At 28.7% G+C, this 20,474-nt stretch overlaps 2 long non-coding RNA genes across 2 annotated transcripts; one reads left to right on the top strand and one right to left on the bottom strand.

Moving 5' to 3' along the window:
* Window positions 1-621: 621 nt before the first annotated feature.
* LOC105118574 (uncharacterized) lies at window positions 622-1,671 on the bottom strand. The gene is made up of 2 exons (XR_840981.1): window positions 1,602-1,671; window positions 622-1,151 (listed from the first exon to the last, which is right to left on the bottom strand). It is a non-coding gene; the product is annotated as an uncharacterized LOC105118574 (long non-coding RNA).
* On the top strand, window positions 846-1,737 carry LOC105118575 (uncharacterized). Its single transcript, XR_840982.1, has 2 exons — window positions 846-925; window positions 1,602-1,737. It is a non-coding gene; the product is annotated as an uncharacterized LOC105118575 (long non-coding RNA).
* The last annotated feature ends 18,737 nt before the right edge of the window (window positions 1,738-20,474 follow it).

Here is a 20,474-nt window from a genome sequence, read left to right as displayed (position 1 = left end):
GAGTGTTGGTAAACCAAGCCATAGAGAAACTCATGGTGCTTCAATTTTAACTTGACGTTTTCTAGCAACACTTGTGATACATCATCGATGCAATGTTTACAATGACAAACTTGCATTTGTATTCATTGTGGTTTTAGGTTCACAGATTCTGATCAAATAGATATTTAATGTTCCAAAAACACTGTATACGCATTTAAATGCTTAACTTCAATAGATAGATTAAGTTATCTTTCTGGATATCAGTATATCACATCTTACCAATTTAGATTCAGCACCGGACCTTTTTCAGGTGCTTACCAATTTTTACTCGCAAGCAAATGCATAGAGTCAACCCCCTCCCCCTCCCCTCCTGTTCTTGTTATTTATGCATGCATTAACTTTTCTGAAAGACTAAATGTTGTAGGGAGCAAATGGTGTAAATAGAACGAGGAGAATACCACATCCCCAAAAGAATAAAGAAAGAAGAAGAAAACAAAACAAAGTCATCAAACAAGACTTTTCAATCCCCGATGAATATCAGCAGCCCCAGCAAATAGAACATGAATAGGCCACTAACAATAACCCATCCCAAAGAGATTGTCTAGGATGTTTTAAGCTAGGAAAAAGAAGAACAAAACGACGAGCATTAACCATGAATATTTCATGTTATCATCAACTCTAATGAGCAGACTGATAAGAATCAACTTAACAACTCTTGTTGAAATAAGATTAAATTTACAGGCACATCTTTCTCGGAATAGACAACACAATAACCCTGACCATGCTCGACGTTGAGGTAAGTTATAAAATGTTCTTCCTAACTAGATGCACAGGTACGCCTTTGGGGTGAAGTGAACGAAGTCATTTGTTTTACTCTTCCACGTGCTCTCAAGCTTTCACCTCATACTCAAGACCAGCTGAGCAGTCCTAAAAAGAAAGATATATCATGTAGGGTTATCGAGGCAGACCTGTTATTTTTATTTTTTTCGCGTTAACATGACCAAATTATAAAATTTAAAGTTCTTTTCTTGCGAGCTTAAAACCCAAGGAAATCGATTTGTAGTTAAAAACACAATAATTTTGAAGAATTCAGTAAATTCCAAAAAAGAAGAATCAACCAAACAGTTCATTTTTCGGTCATTCCGGCAGTAATATCTCTTCCACTCCCCCTGCTGCATAAACTAATAAACAAATTATCGATCGAGCCTAAAAGATTTGAATTGATTTCTATTCACAACTTAAAAATAAAACTAAAAAATAAAATAAAATAAATTTGGGCTCAAGAATTCAGGGCTTGATTATTACAACAAAAACTGTGAGAAAAATCGGATAATATCATGTAAATTAAGGGGGAAATTGAAAAATAAAATATTAGAATCGGCTGATTGTGCGTTTCTTGGAATTGCGTTCACGAGCAACGATTTAATCGGATCCGATTGTATATATTTTTTAATTTACTTATTAAAATCGAATTGCGTTCACTAGCAGAGATTTCTTCGGATCGATTATTATCTTTTTAATTTACTCATTAAAATAGAATCTGTCTCTGAATAATAATTACAATAAAATAAATGAAAACACCCATAAATTTTAAAAACAAAAACATGATAGCAAATAAGCACCTGGCACAAACCTGAAGCCTTATTGGCGGCGGCGGTTTCCGAGAGGCGGAGGAGGGAAGGAGGGAGGGAGGGCCGGGAGAGGTGAGGAATGCTGGACTGAAGTGAAGTAGATGACTTTATTCTTTTCCAGATTCCTATTTCTTTTTTTTCTTTTTCTTTTTTGTTTTTTGTTTTCTACAATAAAAACAAGTAGTGCTATATTTGTTGCACATGGCAAGTTGTAAAATGGTTGATATACACTTTGGACATGATAAGAACTGATGTTTGTCTTGTCTAAAGTTTTCCTCGGAATAAAAGATAGTATAATTTTTTTTAATTTTTTATTTATTTTTTAATTTACAAAACTAAAATTTGATCAATTTTATTAAAATAAATATGTTCATGCAAGAGTTTAATTGCATAATTTTTTTTATTTAAGAAGTAAGTGTACTTGATATTGTGGTAATTATTGTGGTTGTGATTTGAAAAAAAATATTTTATAAAAAATATTTTTAATTGAGATTGATTTGGAAAAATATATGTTTAGTTAAAATTGTAGTGGAATAAAAAGTAGTTTAATTTATTTGGTTAAAAAATACCTTTCAAATGGAGGTTATAAAATAATAAAAAAAACATATATTAATATTGATGGTTTTTAATTGAAATATTAACGATTTAATTTCTGTTATTATATCATGAAATAAATGATATTTTATATAAAGTATTTTTATTGTCAGATTAAACTATGTTCAATTTCATCATGTATGAAATATATTCAATAAGGACTACAGTTTTTATGGTTTCTTGAGCATGCAACAACATAAGGTAAAATATCATTAGGAACAAAATTGAGATTGCAATCAAATTCTGTAAATGTTATGCCATCATATGATTTCCTTCAAATATAATTATGTAGTGCCATTGAATTATGTTAAATATTAGTTTTTCAAATAAAACACAATATTGAGAAAACTTTTCAGATTTTTTTTTATTTTACTATGTCACATCCGGTTCAATACATTTAGGTTCAGGACAGATCTAATTCAATGCATTTTGGTTTGGGGTAGACCCAGTCTAACCCATTAACAATAGAGTTGATCTTCACTGTTTATGTAGCTGAATAGTGGAGACATGGAGAAGTGCATAAGAAAGAGAAGAAGAAGGGGTAGCGGCCCTTGCTAGTGGTGAGGGACTGCGCTCGACCATTCTTCAACGTGAGCAGTGGAGTCTCCAGTATTCACATTGCAAAACAATGGAGACATGATGTAGAAGAAGAAGGAGATAAAGGAGAAGAACAAGAAGAAGGCGAAGGAGAAGAAGAAGGGGAAGGGCTGGTTATTTCTCTGTTGCAAAGCGCGCCATTGTTACTGTGTTGTAACACAGCTGCAACAAAAGCAGCCCTAAGCTGCTTTGAAGAAGGAGAAAAGGAAGGAGAAGGAAAAGGAAATGGATGGTTATTCCTCTACTGTAAGGCACGTCATTGTTTACTATGTTGTAACATAGTTGCAACAAAAGCAACCCTAAACTGCTTTGATCGTTCTTGCGTTGCAAATGTCGTAAAAGGCAGAGTCCATGAACAATAAATTCTGTTTTTTTCTTAACCAAACATGCAGGAGCTATATTTCAAGTGAAATACAGTCGCAACATCGTAAACAAATGCTATCTAAATCGTTCTAGATGACAAAGAAATAATAAAATATCAAAAAAATAAAAATGCAAAGACTAAAATAAATTATTGAAAAATTCTCAATGATAAAAACAAAATTATTTAATCTTATATATTGTGTACAGAACATAGGATAAGAAAATTATTTGATTTCATTGTGCAATATCTATTAATCATTAATTATTGAGAACTTATGAATTGTATAAATTTTAAAAAGATTTTATCATTGAGAAATCAAATTTTATGATATAAAATACCAGCTTTGTTTTCACTCAAACAAAAGAATTTGCAAATAAAATTTAGTATTTATTAAATAGTCAACTCCTTGGATGGTATAATATTTTAAAGGGTTATATAACTTTTTTTTCTGAAGAAATGTGTAAATAAAAAAATATTTTATCTTAATTAAAAAGTTAACTTTGTGGTCAAAAGTTGAAACTTTATGGTTTTTTTTTTTAAAAAGAAAATATAAGGTTATGTTTTTATAGCAAAATTTTTAAATGAGTTTCATGCTTATATAGTCAAAACTTTTCTTAAAAAAAAATATAAATTATATAATAAAGGTAAATGGGCCAAATTTTAATTTATCATTTAGTATTCTTTTGAATCTTGCTCCTCGTTAAGTTCTGTTGCTATAACTAATCTCAAATCACTATCCTTCCCTTTAATAAGTGAATATATATATATATATATCATTAAAAATAAACTTGAAATATTCTTTTTTAATTAGAATATTTTAAGGTGATTATTATTATTATTATTATTTAAGCAAAATGAATTATTTACCTAGAACATGGAAAAACTTGTTAGGTTATTAAAAACCATAAAACTACATGAAATATCAAAAAACTTGTTCAATTCAGTCTAATTACACATTGTTTAGTATTTATATTATCATGTACAATCCATTGTACTTAACACATTTTTAGTTTTAATTGAAGTATAAACTCATTCAATGCTATTTTTATTGTTAAAAAATATCATGAACATAGAATTAAAAAAAAAATTCTATTGGAAAAATGTTCTATCCAAATAAAAGAAACGTGGAAGTATATTTGCATATTATAAATTAATGGAAATATCAAAATATTGTTAAGTCAAAATGTTGCATGGCACCAGGATCACATGTCATCTTCTTCCTTTTCTTCTCGCAATTGTGTTTCAATTTATTTAAAATATATGACAAGAGAAAGGCTTGAACATGAAGTTTCTATATATTATCAACCATATAGTATTTCGTTGCTGTTATGGACAAAAAAAAAGACGAAAACTATGAATACAAATGAAACAACACAAAAACAAAGATGAAAACAAAATTATATATGGTAGTAACTGTATTTATATATTATTTGATAATGATAAATAAAAAAAATTATTTTATCTTTAATATGTATTATTCTTAAACTTATATATTTATATAAATAATTAGATTTTGTGTTAAATGTTAAAATTCATAATATTATAATAACCTTAGTTATAAAATATAAATTATGCTAGTGGATCAAGTCGGGACCTACTCATCTCTAGGCCTAGATCAATCCAAATTTAAGAAAGGATAGAAGGATTGACCCAATAAAAAACTTGAGTTGATTCAGGATAAAACACAGGTCAACTCGGGATAAAATAAGGGTCAAAGCCTGCTATTTTGTTTTTTTAAAAAACAACTTGGTCAAAACAAAGTTGTGTTGATTCTCTTTTTAAAAAAAAAAATGGGTCAACCTGAGTTAACCCTTTCACAACCTATGGCCTAGGCTTTCCCCCAGGTTGACTCTTGAGTCGGATTTTAAAATTATAATAATAATCATTTTTATTCATACATTAACCCTCCTAACCCATGACATGAGCTTACCCTAGGTCGACCTTTAAGTCAGGTTTTAAAACTATGGTAATAATTACTTTTATCCTTACATTGATCTAATTTAGCCATAGTTGACCCTCATGATCTATGACTTGGGCATTACCCTGAGTTAACCTCCAAGTTAAGTTTTAAAATTATAATAATAACCATTTTTATTATTTTATTAACCCAAGTCAATAGTTAACCCAAAACCTTCGAGTTGGATTTTACAACTATGATAATAACTATTTTTATTCTTACCTTAACTTAGATCAACAAGGATCACATATCTTACTCCAAGCCGACCCCCAAGTTAGGTTTTAAGACTACAATAATAATTTTTTTTATTCTCACATGTTTTAATTGGATAATTTTGAAATTTAAAGTTTTTTACAATGATATTTTACAAATGAAAAATAATACATATTGCTTATGAAGATATATCTTATTTGTACCTTCTATTTTGGAAGTACATAAATTCACTCTAAAATTGTCCTATGAATAAATTATTTTTATATCTCTATCTTTTCAACCCAACACAATTTTATCTTTATTGTCTTCATCCCTTTTATCCCTAGACAATAACTCAATGATATCCTAGAGTTTAATCATGATATAAATGTGAACATCTTAACATTATAAAATCAAATGAGTAAATAAGAAGACATAGAAGGGAAGTTCATAGTAATTTTATGAAATCATAGTTATTATATCTAGCTTAAAGCTTGATTTAGCTAAAATCCTAGATTAGCAGGTTTTGGTGGGTTGGTAATTTTTTTAAGCCAATAAAAAACACCAAGATTCAAACATTAATTTATGAATTTTTTTTCTCAAAGTCTACATTTGAATCAACTAGTTTCGATCAAGTGCCTTTACAAATAGGTGAGACATCACTAAGAAGAAATCAAGGATGAAATAAAGCCAAGTTTGTCCTTGACAGTTGTAGATCTTTTAGGTAATGTTTGGTCATTGTTCTAAAAAGATGGAGACAATAGAGGTATAATATGTTTGGTTAAAGAGACAAATATAAAGACAAACATAAAATAAATTTGTCTCTAGAATAATTTTGGAGTGAATTTTTAGACTTTTAAAATGTGAGGTATAAAAGGGACTTGTCTCTAAAGATAATATTTTTTATTTTTTATTTTTTATTCCTAAAATATCCTTATAAAAAACACTCAATTCCAAATTTTCCAACTAAGACATATAAAGGTAAAAATGATTATTGTCATAATTTTAAAACTTAACTTGAGAGTCGATTTAGGATAACTCTCGGGTTACTAGTCAAGGCCCGGGTCACTAGTTGAGGCCCGAAAAAATGATTATTGTCATAATTTTAAAACTCAACTTGAGAGTCGATTCAGGACAACTCTCAGGTTACTAGTCAAGGCCCGGGGCATTGGTCGAATGGACATGTGTCAGTATAAGAATAAAAATAGTTATTATCATATTTTAAAACTCAATTTAGAGGTCGACTTGGGCAATTCTTAGGTCACGAGTGAGGTTGATCATTAAGTTAGGTTAATGTACTGATAAAAATAATTATTATCATAATTTTAAAACTCGAATAGAGGATCAACTTAAGACAAGACTCGAGTCACGTGTTAGATGGGTCAACCCGGACTGACCTAGATCAACATAAAATAAAAGTGGTTATTATCATAGTTTTAAAACTTGATTTGATGATCAACTTAGAGTAAGGCTAGAGTCATAAATCAAGAGGGTCGATCCAAATTAATGTATGGATAAAAATTATTATTATCATAATTTTAAAACCTGACTTGGGAGTTATATAGTATGTTTATATTTTTATGTGTGATTGATAGTTACAAAATCATAAATATGATAAAGTTATGTTCAAAATATATTTAATAATTCTAAGAATAAAAATGTGATTTGAATTGAACTTTCACGAAAAATAAAATTATGTCACATATATAATAATTGAAAACAATTTTTAAAATTCAAATAAAAATTTATAAAGCAAGGCTCACTTTATATTTTTTATTAAGCCTTTTTTAAAAAATAGAAAAACATAGACGACATATTGCTTTTTTTTATTGCCTCTTCAATCTCTCGAACTCACAACACATAGGTTTACATAGGTATATCAATCAATTGAGCTATAACATAAAGTTTTTATCATGTGAATTAAACAAGTACATTAACCTTCTTCATTACTAATATGAACAATATAAAAAAAAACACTCTAGTTCTTTTAGAAAAGTAGTATAATTGTGTTACTTTTTTTTATCATCAAACCAATGATGTAGTAACTTTCCATCATTGTCGATCCATATCTAAAATACTAGTTTAATACAATTTTAAATAGATATAAGCAATTGATATGAAAACAATTCTTTTTTTCAAGAAAATTTACCAACATCACTAAAAGAATCGAGAGGTAATAACCTCCAACACTAAAATATTTGATAGGGAATCACCTTTTTGCACCATTTATATAAACAACACAAGCAAGTGACTCATTTCTATATTTTTTAAAATTTTATCCTTTAATAATTGATTAATTTTGAATTAACCTTCATAATTTAATTTGATTTAATTTTTATAAGGTTATCTTAGTTTCAAACAAACATTCTAGTATTTGGTTAATGCTTGATTTTGTGAGTATCTATTTTTATTATAATATAATTAAATAAAAATAGTTTTTTTTAAAGAGTTATTAAACCTAGTAGAGTTTCTGACCCGAGTCACAGGTTTGACAAGTTAAGTCACAAAACCTTGATTGATCTAATATATAATTGTCTTAATATTTAAAAAAATTATCATCTTGATTTTTTAAAATCCAAATTGTGTTTTTACCGATAATCTATATAGCCTTTCGACTCGTCAAGATGGCTATTTCATGTTGAGGAAACTCCTACATGGTTTAATTTGAAACTCAAGTTAGGAAAATAATTAGATTATGAGGTTTCACAATTGACTTTTGGGCCTAATTAAAAAAACAATGCCAAAAAGCTCTAATGTGATCTAAGAATAGGTTGAAGAAGGAAATTAAGATTCTAGCATAATTATGCATGTTGTTTTGTTTTACACTATCAAGCATAATTCTCATCCTGATCGTTGGATAGAGCTAAAATTTTACTAGAAATGTCAAGGCATATTGTTCTATGTAGGGTTAACAAGTTAGCAGATGCAATGTGAATTTTATTATTTGTTGCCTTTTAACTTGTGAACTTTCTATTTGAAAAAAATCCTTGCAGCCTCGATATTTTTTGCTTTAATATTTTTTACATTAAATGTTTTCTATCTGACCCTCAGCACAATAAAACCTAATAAACCAATTCACCTTATAATTCGAGTAATTGAATTTACACAATTAATTAAGAGTTACCATTATTTCTCTAACTTCTATTTATTTTGTTTAAAAACAATTACTTGGGTAGGTAATGATTAATTAAGAGTGATCAATATGTTAACATTGGTTGGTTAAAAACTATTCGTAGGATTATGTTGTGTAGAATTCTACAAGTGTATGTTGTAATGAGCTCAACGTATTTTCTTGTTCAACATCTAAATTAGAGCCTTGTACTTCTTGTTCAACATCTAAATTAGAGCCTTGTCGTACCAATTTTATAGGTGGTGGGAACACCAGACTCGCATCACAGACTATATATATATACTAGTTGGATTGCTTGCACACTGCTTCAAGCAATCTTGCCACGACTTTCATGCCAATTATCAATTCATGAAACCTAAATCACATAACAAGAGGGAAAATAAAGAACTTTCCTAGCATGCAAGTAGGATCTAGATTAATTAAAAGGCAATAAGTGTAGTGGTTAAGTAATAATATCTTTAATTAAACATATTTGCCATCTAATGACTCTATAACAAAGAAGCGCTTAATAAATTAAAAAGAGTCGGATATAGTAGTGCTAGCAAGAGTCAAGACAAGTGCTATAGTCGAATAGCAATATGCAATGGTAGTCAATAGAGTTGAGATCTAGATTATTACCTTTAAAGTTGCATTTGACAAAACAGGCTATAGTCGAATCGATAAAAAATATCGGTTAGAAATAAAAGCAAGGCTATTGTGCATATCAGCAAATATCTAGCAACACCGCGTTTCAATAAAGAAATTTTAATCATTTAGAAATAATGTAAAAAAGGCAACTACAATAATTTAAGTTTCTCACTCCTTTTTCTTTTTAATTCTAGATTCAAAGGAGTAAAAATAAAAAATTGAAAAACAAACCATTGAAATAACCAACGCAAAAAAAAAACTAGTCAAGGCCTATATCTTTTATTTATTTCATTAACCACCCCCACCCCCATTTTTAAAATAATATCATTTATTTTTTTAAATAAATAAAAGTTTCATATATTACATGAAAAAAAATACTTATCAAACTTATAGAGTATGGGTCCCTATAAGGAGTTGATTAAAACCATATAGTAAGATGAGGACATAAAAAATATTTTTCATGTAATATATGAAACTTGTTCACTCCAATGAAAATATCTAAAAATAGTATTCGTGTAATATAGAGACAATAGAATATTAAATTAAATATTTCAGCAATATGAACACTCCCACCTGAATACCATCCACTTATGAAAGAAAAAAAACCTAAAAAAATGGTTGATTAAAAGCCATTGGATAATGCAATAATTTAATTCTAGATGGTTCATTGTAAAATAATTATGGGCACAATAATCAAAAGATGTATCAGAGATAAAAAGAAAAAAAAACTAATAAATAAATCAGTAGTGATTAGAATCAAAGAAGATTAAACTAAGGTTATAATTGATAATCACACTCAAAATTTTGATTCATATTGCCTTTATTATTATCTCAAAAACAATCCATGAAAACTAAAAAGAAATTAAAATTGTGAATGATAAAAAAGTCACTCCCTGGAAAATTCAAAATCATATTTCAAAGTCTATTCAAAACTGTAGTCATAAATGTGCTTAAACCCTAGCTTATTCGTTGAATTGAACTTCAATCTAAAATAGTTTGTGAACCATTTCTACTTTCAAATGTTTAACTTGAACATTTAAATTCAAATTGGAAATATGCATATAATGAAAAAGAAATTCAATAAAATTATTAGGAAAGCTTAACAAAATCACATACCTGGCTTCAACAAAACATCTCTAATTTCTCAAGCTTCTTTGTAGCATATATATGATCTGTCAACTTTTCTCTTCAGACTCTAACACGCAATTTATAAAAGAGAAGTTTAAAAAAAATTACTAAAAAAATTATGAATTTGGTTAAAAAAACATCACTATTACAAACACCTAAATGCAAATTTCAAGAAATGAATCCCGACCAACATTCACTTCACCTCAAAAAACAAAAACCCAAAAAACAATATATCTGATATTAATAGATTCAAGGATTCTATTTTTTATTAATTCAAAGATAGCTGAAAGATGAAAAATCAAAATTAGTCATAATTACGGTAAAAAATTCAAAAGACCATATTTGAAAAATCCCTTAACTTCAAGCAAAAGGATGTTGATGCATGAAAAAAAAGCCAACTCTTCATCAGAACCAAAACAACCCTAAAATTAATCGATTAAAATGAAAAGGTTAAGATGAAAAGAGAGAGTCAATGTTGCTTGTGTGGAGAGGGAAGAAAGAAAATAAAAATTGATTTGTCTTTGTTGGCTGGTGAGAGAGAGGAAAAAAAGAAAAAAAATATGGTGCCAATTGATCCATACCTTTCGAGCATAAAAAAATAGTTTTGTATATAGTTTTAGGTAACAACTCATGAGAATGAAGGAGAAATTGAAATATTGTGTAAGTACATAGTAAAATCAGACACGATCCACAATGAATGTATAATCTAAAAGAAAAAGAATTTGGCTGTAAACTAAAAAAATAGGGAATGTTCAATTTATGGTGAGACCAAAAGGAAAGCACAATCTGCTGCACAATGGAATCATATACAAAGAGGGCAAAATCTTGTCTCAAATAAACGTGACGATATTTCTCAAGCAAACTAGAGCAGCACTCATAGATGTGGTTAATGATACTAATTTCTCAAGCTTCTTTGTAGCATATACATGATCTGTCAACTTTTCTCTTCAGACTCCAACACGCAATTTATAAAGGAGAAGTTTAAAAAAATTACTAAAAAAGTTATGAATTTGGTTAAAAAACATCACCACTACAAACACCTAAATGCAAATTTCAAGAAATGAATCCCGACCAACATTCACTTCACCTCAAAAAACAAAAACCCAAGAAACAATATATCTGATATTAATAGATTCAAAGATTCTATTTTTTATTAATTCAAAGAGAGCTGAAAGATGAAAAATCAAAATTTATCATAATTACGGTAAAAAATTCAAAAGACCATATTTGAAAAATCCCTTAACTTCAAGCAAAAGGATGTTGATGCATGAAAAAAAAGCCAACTCTTCATCAGAACCAAAACAACCCTAAAATTAATCGATTAAAATGAAAAGGTTAAGATGAAAAGAGAGAGTCAATGTTGCTTGTGTGGAGAGGGAAGAAAGAAAATAAAAATTGATTTGTCTTTGTTGGCTGGTGAGAGAGAGGAAAAAAAGAAAAAAAATATGGTGCCAATTGATCCATACCTTTCGAGCATAAAAAAATAGTTTTGTATATAGTTTTAGGTAACAACTCATGAGAATGAAGGAGAAATTGAAATATTGTGTAAGTACATAGTAAAATCAGACACGATCCACAATGAATGTATAATCTAAAAGAAAAAGAATTTAGCTGTAAACTAAAAAAACAGGGAATTTTCAATTTATGGTGAGACCAAAAGGAAAGCACAATCTGCTGCACAATGGAATCATATACAAAGAGGGCAAAATCTTGTCTCAAATAAACGTGACGATATTTCTCAAGCAAACTAGAGCAGCACTCTCAATGTTATAGAAAGACCAGTGTAAGAGCACATAGATGTGGTTAATGATGCCACAACACCACTTATTTAATGCATGAATTGACAGCAAATAACTTTCCCTATACTGTAGCTAATCTAAGAAAACAACTGTACAAAGGCTACCTCAGCCAAACCTTACACAGGTTAATAAAAACAACAGAGAACGAAGCAAATCCCTAACAAGCTCAGTCTGCAATAGCCAACCCAACTATCAGCCTGGAGGAAAGGAAAAAAAAAAACCTCAGGGGACTGTCACAATCTACAGTCCTATGAGTCTAGATGAATAATATTTTTACAATATGATTTAGCTTTTTTGTTAGTATATATATATATATATGAATGAAAATGGCAATGACAATCCAACCTGCCACTCTTTGATCGAGGGATTAAGCATAAATCAAAGTTTTTTTTGTTATTTTATGATATTTTTATTTACATGGATTTTTCTTATCTTACTTGTAAGATCCAAAATGTTAAAAGATTGCATAAAAATAAAAGTCAATTCTAAATGGATTTGCAAACTGTTTTTAAACAAATATCTTATCTTATTTTTCTTATTTGTTTTTAATGCTCAATCTTCACGCCAACTTGCCTAGATTTGTTTCTTCACACCACCACAACAAAATCTATAAGTGACAGTTTAAAATTCAAATCCCTTCATACACTACCCTAAATCTCTTCGTTTTCCTTTACTAGCCTAAAAAATAGCCTTAAATCCCTTACTTAAATCCTCTATTAATTTCCCCCTCTGTTTTGTTTTTCGTTACAAACTGTTTTTAAACCCCTTTGTTCAAGCTCTCTTAAATCCCTCTTTATAATTCTAAATTTTTTCTCTAATTTTCGTTTACAACTTTAATATTAACATCACATAGTCAATCTGTAAAATCCACATTAAACTTAACAGCTCACCATCATCAAGAAATCCAATACAAAAACATTTCCACACATTCAAGTCACCACTAAGATCTGCAAAAGAACAGGCTTAAAATCAATCTACTAGCAACATTAAGATCAGGCCTCTTTTTTCACTTGCTAGGCAACATTGAAAGACAAGGGAATACAAACCCACCAATAATCTACTAGCAAATCAATCTTTTAAACTGAAAAGAACTGCTATTTTTCATACTTACGTTAAGTGTGAGGATATGAAAGATTATTATAGATAATGATAATTATATCAATGTTATTTTTAGTATTATGATTTGCTTAGGCTTAAAATTCATTCACCACCCCAAGACATATATTGTATTATAGGTTAATAACACCTTCATAGCAATCAAGGAAATTAATTTCTCAGGCTGCCATGACAAGATCTAGTGTGATGCTACTCTAATAAATATAGGATATGTTAGTTATAGAATGTCTATGTGATATGGACATCATAATTGACATATGAATGTCTATGTGATATGGACATCATAATTTTTTATATGTCAAATTCTTACTCTTTCACTTTTAAGGGTAGAAAAATCTAGTTCGTCGGATTATCACTAGGGCTTAATGACAATGGTGAGGAAAAAAGCATGTGAAAGGAAAAAGACTTAATATTTGTTGGTGAAAATCACAGGTATGCAAGTGCATAAATCATGAAAAATAATAAAATGATGAGTAGTGTATCATCCTGCGAAGATTTGCAAAAATTATTAATAATTACCAGAATCTCTTAAATTGTGATCTGTTTGAAAAATTAAATGAGATAATTTACTAAATAAAAAATAATAATTACAAGTAAATAACCAATTAATTAAGTAGTATTGAAATCGATTTTAATGAATCCTAAGATTTCTTTCTGATTCACCATAACTATTTTTATATGAAATTTCTTAATTAAATTTATTTATTTTTATTGTTGATAATCAAGTTTGACTAACCCTTTGGTTGTGTTGGTGTGGGAAATAGTGCAATAGGAAGTAAATGAAAAGAAATTAAAATCAAATATTGAAATTAAACCCCTGAAGAGGATGGTTATAGGCGAGGGTTTTGAGAAATTTAATTAATTGTGTTGATTTAGTGTTTTACTGTACTTGGTTGGGTGGAAATAAAAATGATATGCTTGAACGTAAAATCAATAGCAGAGAAATGGTGAGTTTAAATGTGTATGGTTAAAGTAATTATGTTTAAGGTCAACCATGGCTTTCCAAGTAATGGGTGGAAAAAGTTTAGGTAATTCCAAACTTTAGATTGAAATTATATAAATATATTAAATGATGTTGGTTTATAGATTTAGGTTGATTTTGATTATGGTAAATTAGTTGTTATGTGATTGGGCTAAGGTTGATATGGTATGGGAAGGTTGGGTATGTCCAAATACCAAGTATAAGATACTTTAAATCTAATGCCCACTATATGTTTGATTTAAATTATCGACATTTAGACATTAAAAATTATCGACGAAAAGCTTAGACATTTGGACATTGAGTTAGTTGATGAACTATTAGACATTGAAAATTAATCGTTAAACAAATGAATGAATGTGCGTTTAGCCACATAAGATATTAACTATTATTGTTTGGGATATGTAGAAGAAACGTTCTGAGTTAAAAGTGCTTGCTTGGGAGAACACACAACATGAGCTTTAGGTAAGGGTCCGACCTAAACCTTCTGCAACTTTTCAATGAGAAGGATACAAAATTACTGATGAAAATGTACAACATGAGCTTTAGGTAAGGGTCCGACCCTTACCTCTTTGATAAATTTTAGTCATTCTTGTAAATGTTAAAATGCAAATTGTTTGTATATAAGGGCTCGTTATTGAAAATTCAATATTAAATGAAAAATGCATTCAAGGGCTGAGAAATTGAGATCGAATCAGGGCAGGGTTGTAATAAGAATATGCCTTCGGGGTATGATTATTATATGCATTATGCCTTCAAGGAAAGAGAAAGATATGATACATATTATGCTTTCGAGGCAAGGAAATGTTGTGGTAAACTATACGAAAAGGAAACTCATCGATTAATAAGAGTATGAAATGAAGTTAATAACATAACATGATTATATCATACTTGACAAGGAACTGCATATTTTATGATTTTTTCAAAGAGTTGTGGTAAAGTTACTATTAGTGATTAATTATTAGTTATGATAAAATCAATAATTTTATTAAATTATATGTCTTGCATGTTCCTCTCATCTTAATACAAAACTCTAACTTAGTTTTTCTTCACAGGTAGTTATTTTGTAAAACTTTGTTTATTTTGTGCACTTTAATTAAAATAAATTTTGGATTGCAAGAGAGACATTATCTCTTTTTTTTTTAATGTAATTAATTACATGATGCGAAGCTTAAATCTCAGGCACAATTTAATGGACATGTTTATGTATCTGGTGATTAAATATGTTATTTATCACATAGATGGATAGTGAGTTTGAGGCCACATTTATGTGAGTATTGATTGCATAAGTATAATGTGGTTAGATTGTAGTTGTGTTTTTAAGTTTTAATGTAGGATAAAGTTTTGAGTAGTGCTCTGTATAAAAGAAACGTTGTAAAAATTTCATTAAATTAGATAGTTTTATTATTTTAAATGGAAGATTCCTTGCTTGTTATTTGAGTGGTGAGTGTAAAATTTGTGTTTGTGGGATGATTAAGAGAGTGTAGGGAGACTAAGTTAAAATTTTTTTGGTGATTCTATATGAATATGATAATTCAAAATATTAAAATTTAATATAAAATTTCAGGGTTGTTATAAACCCCATTGAGGATGTATAATTGCAATGTCAAGCAAACAGACTACTACAAAAAGGGCTTTATATGGGAAAGCTTAAATATTATATAGTAACTTTCTTATTAGCCTCTATGAAAGATGGTTTTTGGATGATATACGTGGGTTGTTGAGTTATTAATAAACTAAGAAGTATTATTTTATAATTTTTAGATTTGGTGGCGTGTTAGATATGATGATGGAGTGCCAACTTTCTCCAAAATTATTTTAAAAAATAGATACCATTAAATTAGGAAATGTTCCAAGGATGAATGAAAAACCACTTTTAATATTAATTGTCATAATTCAATTTAAGGATTCCCTAAATTTTTTTAATTTTAAATAAAAAATAAAAAATAAAAAATAAAAGAAAACTAGCAACTTTTTGGCAAAGATAAGTTTGGAAGTTAAATTTAACCGTAATTGAGAAGATTTGAATTCTAGAGGACTAAAATTAATTTTTACAAACTTAGTTGAATGAAATCAATGGAAAAATTTCAAGAAATCAAAGTTTGATAGTCAATTAAAGGTCAAATTAAAGAAATTCAAGATCAAGGACCTCTTTATAAAAACACATGTATTCAGGGACCAAATTCAGTTAAAATAGAGGTAAAGTTGAACAAAATAAAAGTTTGAAAGTAAATTAAGGATGAAATTAAAAATATCCGAGATCAAGGATCAAATTAAAAAATACATTAAATTCAGAGGGTCTTTTTAAAATTTTGCAAGTGTAAAATTGAATGAATTATTAATATTAAAATTCAATTAAGGATCTAAGTGAACAAATTAAAAAATTAAGAACTAAAATTAAAAGGAGCTGTTGTTCATTATCCTCTTCTTATAGCTTTATAAAAGCTGATTAAGAGACCTCTTTTGTAGAGCCAACCAACCAAAACCCACAACACACACTACCACCTCTCTTCTCCACCCTCCCTTTGCATAAACACACCTATCGCTTTCCGCTCTTTTTGTTACCACTTTAGCAGCTACTGTGGACCATTGTCAGCCTTTTTAATGGACCACCACACCACGACATGAGCACCACCACCCAGGAAACATATCCCCCAAACTAGGTAGCTTTTTCTTCTCTTACTTTTCACATAAATCTTGCATGAATTACAGTTGAGATTCTTCTTCTTTTCGCTATAAAAAAAGACTGTTGGGCTGAGTTAATTGGTAAATGAGGTAAGCCTCTAGCTTCGGCTGGGTGTCTTCTAAAAAAAGGGTTTGAGTTGTCTTTCAGCTCACTAAATCAAGTTGGGTTGGGCTTGATCCCATCTTATATGTGTGGGCTTCAGCCTTAAGCCTAATAAGCCTAATATTTCGCTAGGCTAAGCCCATCCTAACCTTTAGGACATGTTGGATTGTGTGATTTTTACTTAAGAAATTTTTTTTATTTTTAAAATGTGTTTTTCAAACACAACCTTAAGATATTTTTTTGTATCTTTGACTTTTAGATAAATGTGTGTTTGATAAACATGCTATATTGCCTTCTTTTTAGTCTTAGTTTGTATATTATTTTAATGTCTAGCCAAACAAGTCATAAATAATCTTAAAAAATTCTAAAGACAAAAAATGTGGTAATAATTTTAAAATTATTTGCGGGTCCCTCACATGTTTTTTCAACAATTTTACTTAATGTCGAGGTGTAGATTTATACTGTAAAATATTAACTCGATATTAAAAATATTTATTTTTCTCTAAAATCTCAAAACAAATTTAAAAATTAAAAAAAATATATTTATTTCAAAAATACAAAAATATGTTTTTGTTTGTTTGTTTACAACCAAATTCTAAAATTTTTCCGAGATTACATCATTATCATGTTTTACAACATAATGTATATTCTAAAAAGATGTCGTAACTAGTTTATAATTATCTATTAGAGTTTGATCAAGATTTCAAATATACCACAAAAATTAATTTTTTAATTGATATTTGGGGTATGAATTTTACAACATAATGTATATTTTTTATATTAAATTGAATGAATTAATAGCAATAAATGTTAGGAATTAGCTATAGACTTTATTATTTTAGGGTATCAAATTATATTATAAAAATAGGGATGAGTGTGACATTAAAATTAAGCCCTATAACGATTAGGATTTAGCTTGATAAGACAAAAACTTTGTCACGAAAAGAGATGTGCCTTGTACCTTAGATAGACCAACGAATAAGAACATAGGCTAAAAAAATCAATAAATAATGTAGTTTATTATAGGTTGACGTGCCTTCTCTTTGCACAACTAGTCTCCTTAAGATTTAGCTTAATAAGATAAAAACTTTCTCACGAAAAAAAATGTGCTTTGTACCTTAGATAGACAAACGAATAAGAACATAGCCTAAAAAAATCAATCAATAATGTAGTTTATTATAGGTTGACGTGTCTTCTCTTTGCACAACTAATGTCCTTAGAATATAGCTTGATAAGACAAAAACTTTCTCATGAAGAGAGATGTGTCTTGTACCTTAGATAGACCAATGAATAAGAATATAGCCTAAAAAATCAATCAATAATGCAGTTTATTATAGGTTAACGTGTCTTCTCTTTGCATAACTAGTCTCCTTACCTAGATTCTCGAAGACCATTAGGTTTTCTAATAACTATAATACTAGATGGCAACCATTTCAAAATCATAATTTTATGACTAATCCCAAAACCTTTTCAATCTAAGAGGTGTAACTATCATTTGATGCCATGCACGTCATGACAATAACAATGAATTATATGAGTGGTGGGGCATGCATTTTAGCTTTTATAATACACTAAGTACTTTTATGAGAGTGATGATACAGGTGCTCAGGCCTTTCATATGAAAAATTATTTGTGGTATATCTTGATGACATCTTTATTTATAGTATGAACAAAATACAATATTTGAACTACCTTATTCAAGTTTGCATTTTACTAAGAAGAGAAAGCTTGTTTGTGAACATTAACAAGTGTTTCATTTTTACTAATTAAGTGAATTTCTTAGGGTTTATAGTTTATTACAAAGGAATCTTTGTTCATTTTTAGAAAGTTAAAGCCATTGTAAATTGGCCCTAGCCCAAGAATATTCATGAAATTTGTAGCCTTCATTTGATCATCATTTTATCAATGAATTTAGTATTATCATATCTTATATCACAAGTTGATTGAAGCATGGTCAATTTAGGTGGAGCAAGGTAACAAAAAAGTCATTTAAAAAAATAAAAAAAGGATGACAACGACCCTGATGATATGACTCTCTAACTTTGCTAAAGTGTTTGAAGTCGAGTGTCATGCATTGAGTATTGGGTTAGGTAGAGTACTATTTAAAAACATCACCTTAGAGTCTATTTTAGTGAAAAACTAAATGACGCCAGATAAAAGTACTTAATTTACAATGAAGAGTTTTAAATGGTTAAGTTTTGTGTTATTAGTGCCACTATATATTGCCATATGAGATTGTTTTTTATTTATAACACGAGGCCCTTTGTTATCTTATATATATATAAAAGCTCCACCATATGCATGATCTTTAAACACAAATCTAGAGTTAAGAACAAGGCAACATATGCTTTGATTCATCGAGTTACATTGTTATTTATGATATGTGTTCAAGTTACTAGATTTTAGAGATGCAAAGAGGAATATAAATAATGTATAGAGATTAGAGAAATATACACAATCTTGAGAGATGGACATCAACATGTAAATGACTATTACCTCTAAGAATGATATTTATTTTTGGGATAACAAGCTTTGTATTTTATAAACATCAATACATGATTTTCTAATTCAGAAGATTCATGCGAGAGGCTTTTCAAGATATTTTTAGAGGAATAAGATCATATGAAAGATGAAATGCCACTTTTTTTTTGTCTAGCTTTAAAAGGGCTCTAGCTAAATTAGTTAGCTAATGTTGAACACGTTAACTAGCCAAACATAGAAAATAAAAACATTGATATTTAAACTCCTTTCATATACCTGATTGTTATTGGCAGAATATAAACATAACTCTATATTTGTGGTGGTTGAATGTTTTTATAAGATGGCCTAAATCATTCCTTATACTAAGACCATATAGGTTTATAGAGTTTCTAAACTCTATTTTAATAAGATTGTCAAGTTGTATAGTCTTTTAAAAAACCATAATCTCTTATAAAAGTGCATTTTATTAGTTAGTTTAGGTAAACCCTTTAGAACATGATTGATACTAAGTTAAAATTCTTCGGTTCCTACCACCCATAAACAAATGACCAAACTAAGGTGATCAATTGGAGTTTAAGCATTATTTTAAAATGTTTAGTGAGTGTTCATAATAAAAATAAAAATTTAGTTCTTTTGATAACCTAATTTTCTTATAATAGCTCGGTCAATTGTTTAATAGACATGAGTACATTTAAAGTCTGCCATGGTTTTAAACCTAGAAAATCTGATCTTTTTTCATGTCTCTTCATGCAAGGGTGTTTGAGACGACTGAGTTGTTTTCACAAAAAAAATTAGGATTTGCATATTGAGATTACTAAATATATTCAAGCAAGTAGTATGCAATACAAACTTCAAGCTGATTTACACTTTAATGAATTTAAACACTACCAAAAAATTAGAAAACAATGATAGAATATTTTGTCGGTGACAAGGAAACTTTTTGTCAGTATTTTAATTTCCAGTAGGATTCTTGATGAAATCCTATTGTTAACAAGTTACTCGTTAAGGATTGTCATTTCATCAAAATTTATGTTGATAATTTTTGTTGCTGACAAAAATGTTGATGGATTATTCTCACTAAAAAATTAGATTTTATTGTCCATTTTCTATGA

The sequence above is a fragment of the Populus euphratica genome, unplaced genomic scaffold, assembly GCF_000495115.2.
Source record: "Populus euphratica unplaced genomic scaffold, PopEup_1.0 scaffold2048.1, whole genome shotgun sequence".
NCBI classification, from domain to species: Eukaryota; Viridiplantae; Streptophyta; class Magnoliopsida; order Malpighiales; family Salicaceae; genus Populus; species Populus euphratica.
The sequence above is the reverse complement of the archived record's forward strand: the minus strand, read 5'-3'. Positions and strand labels throughout refer to the sequence as shown.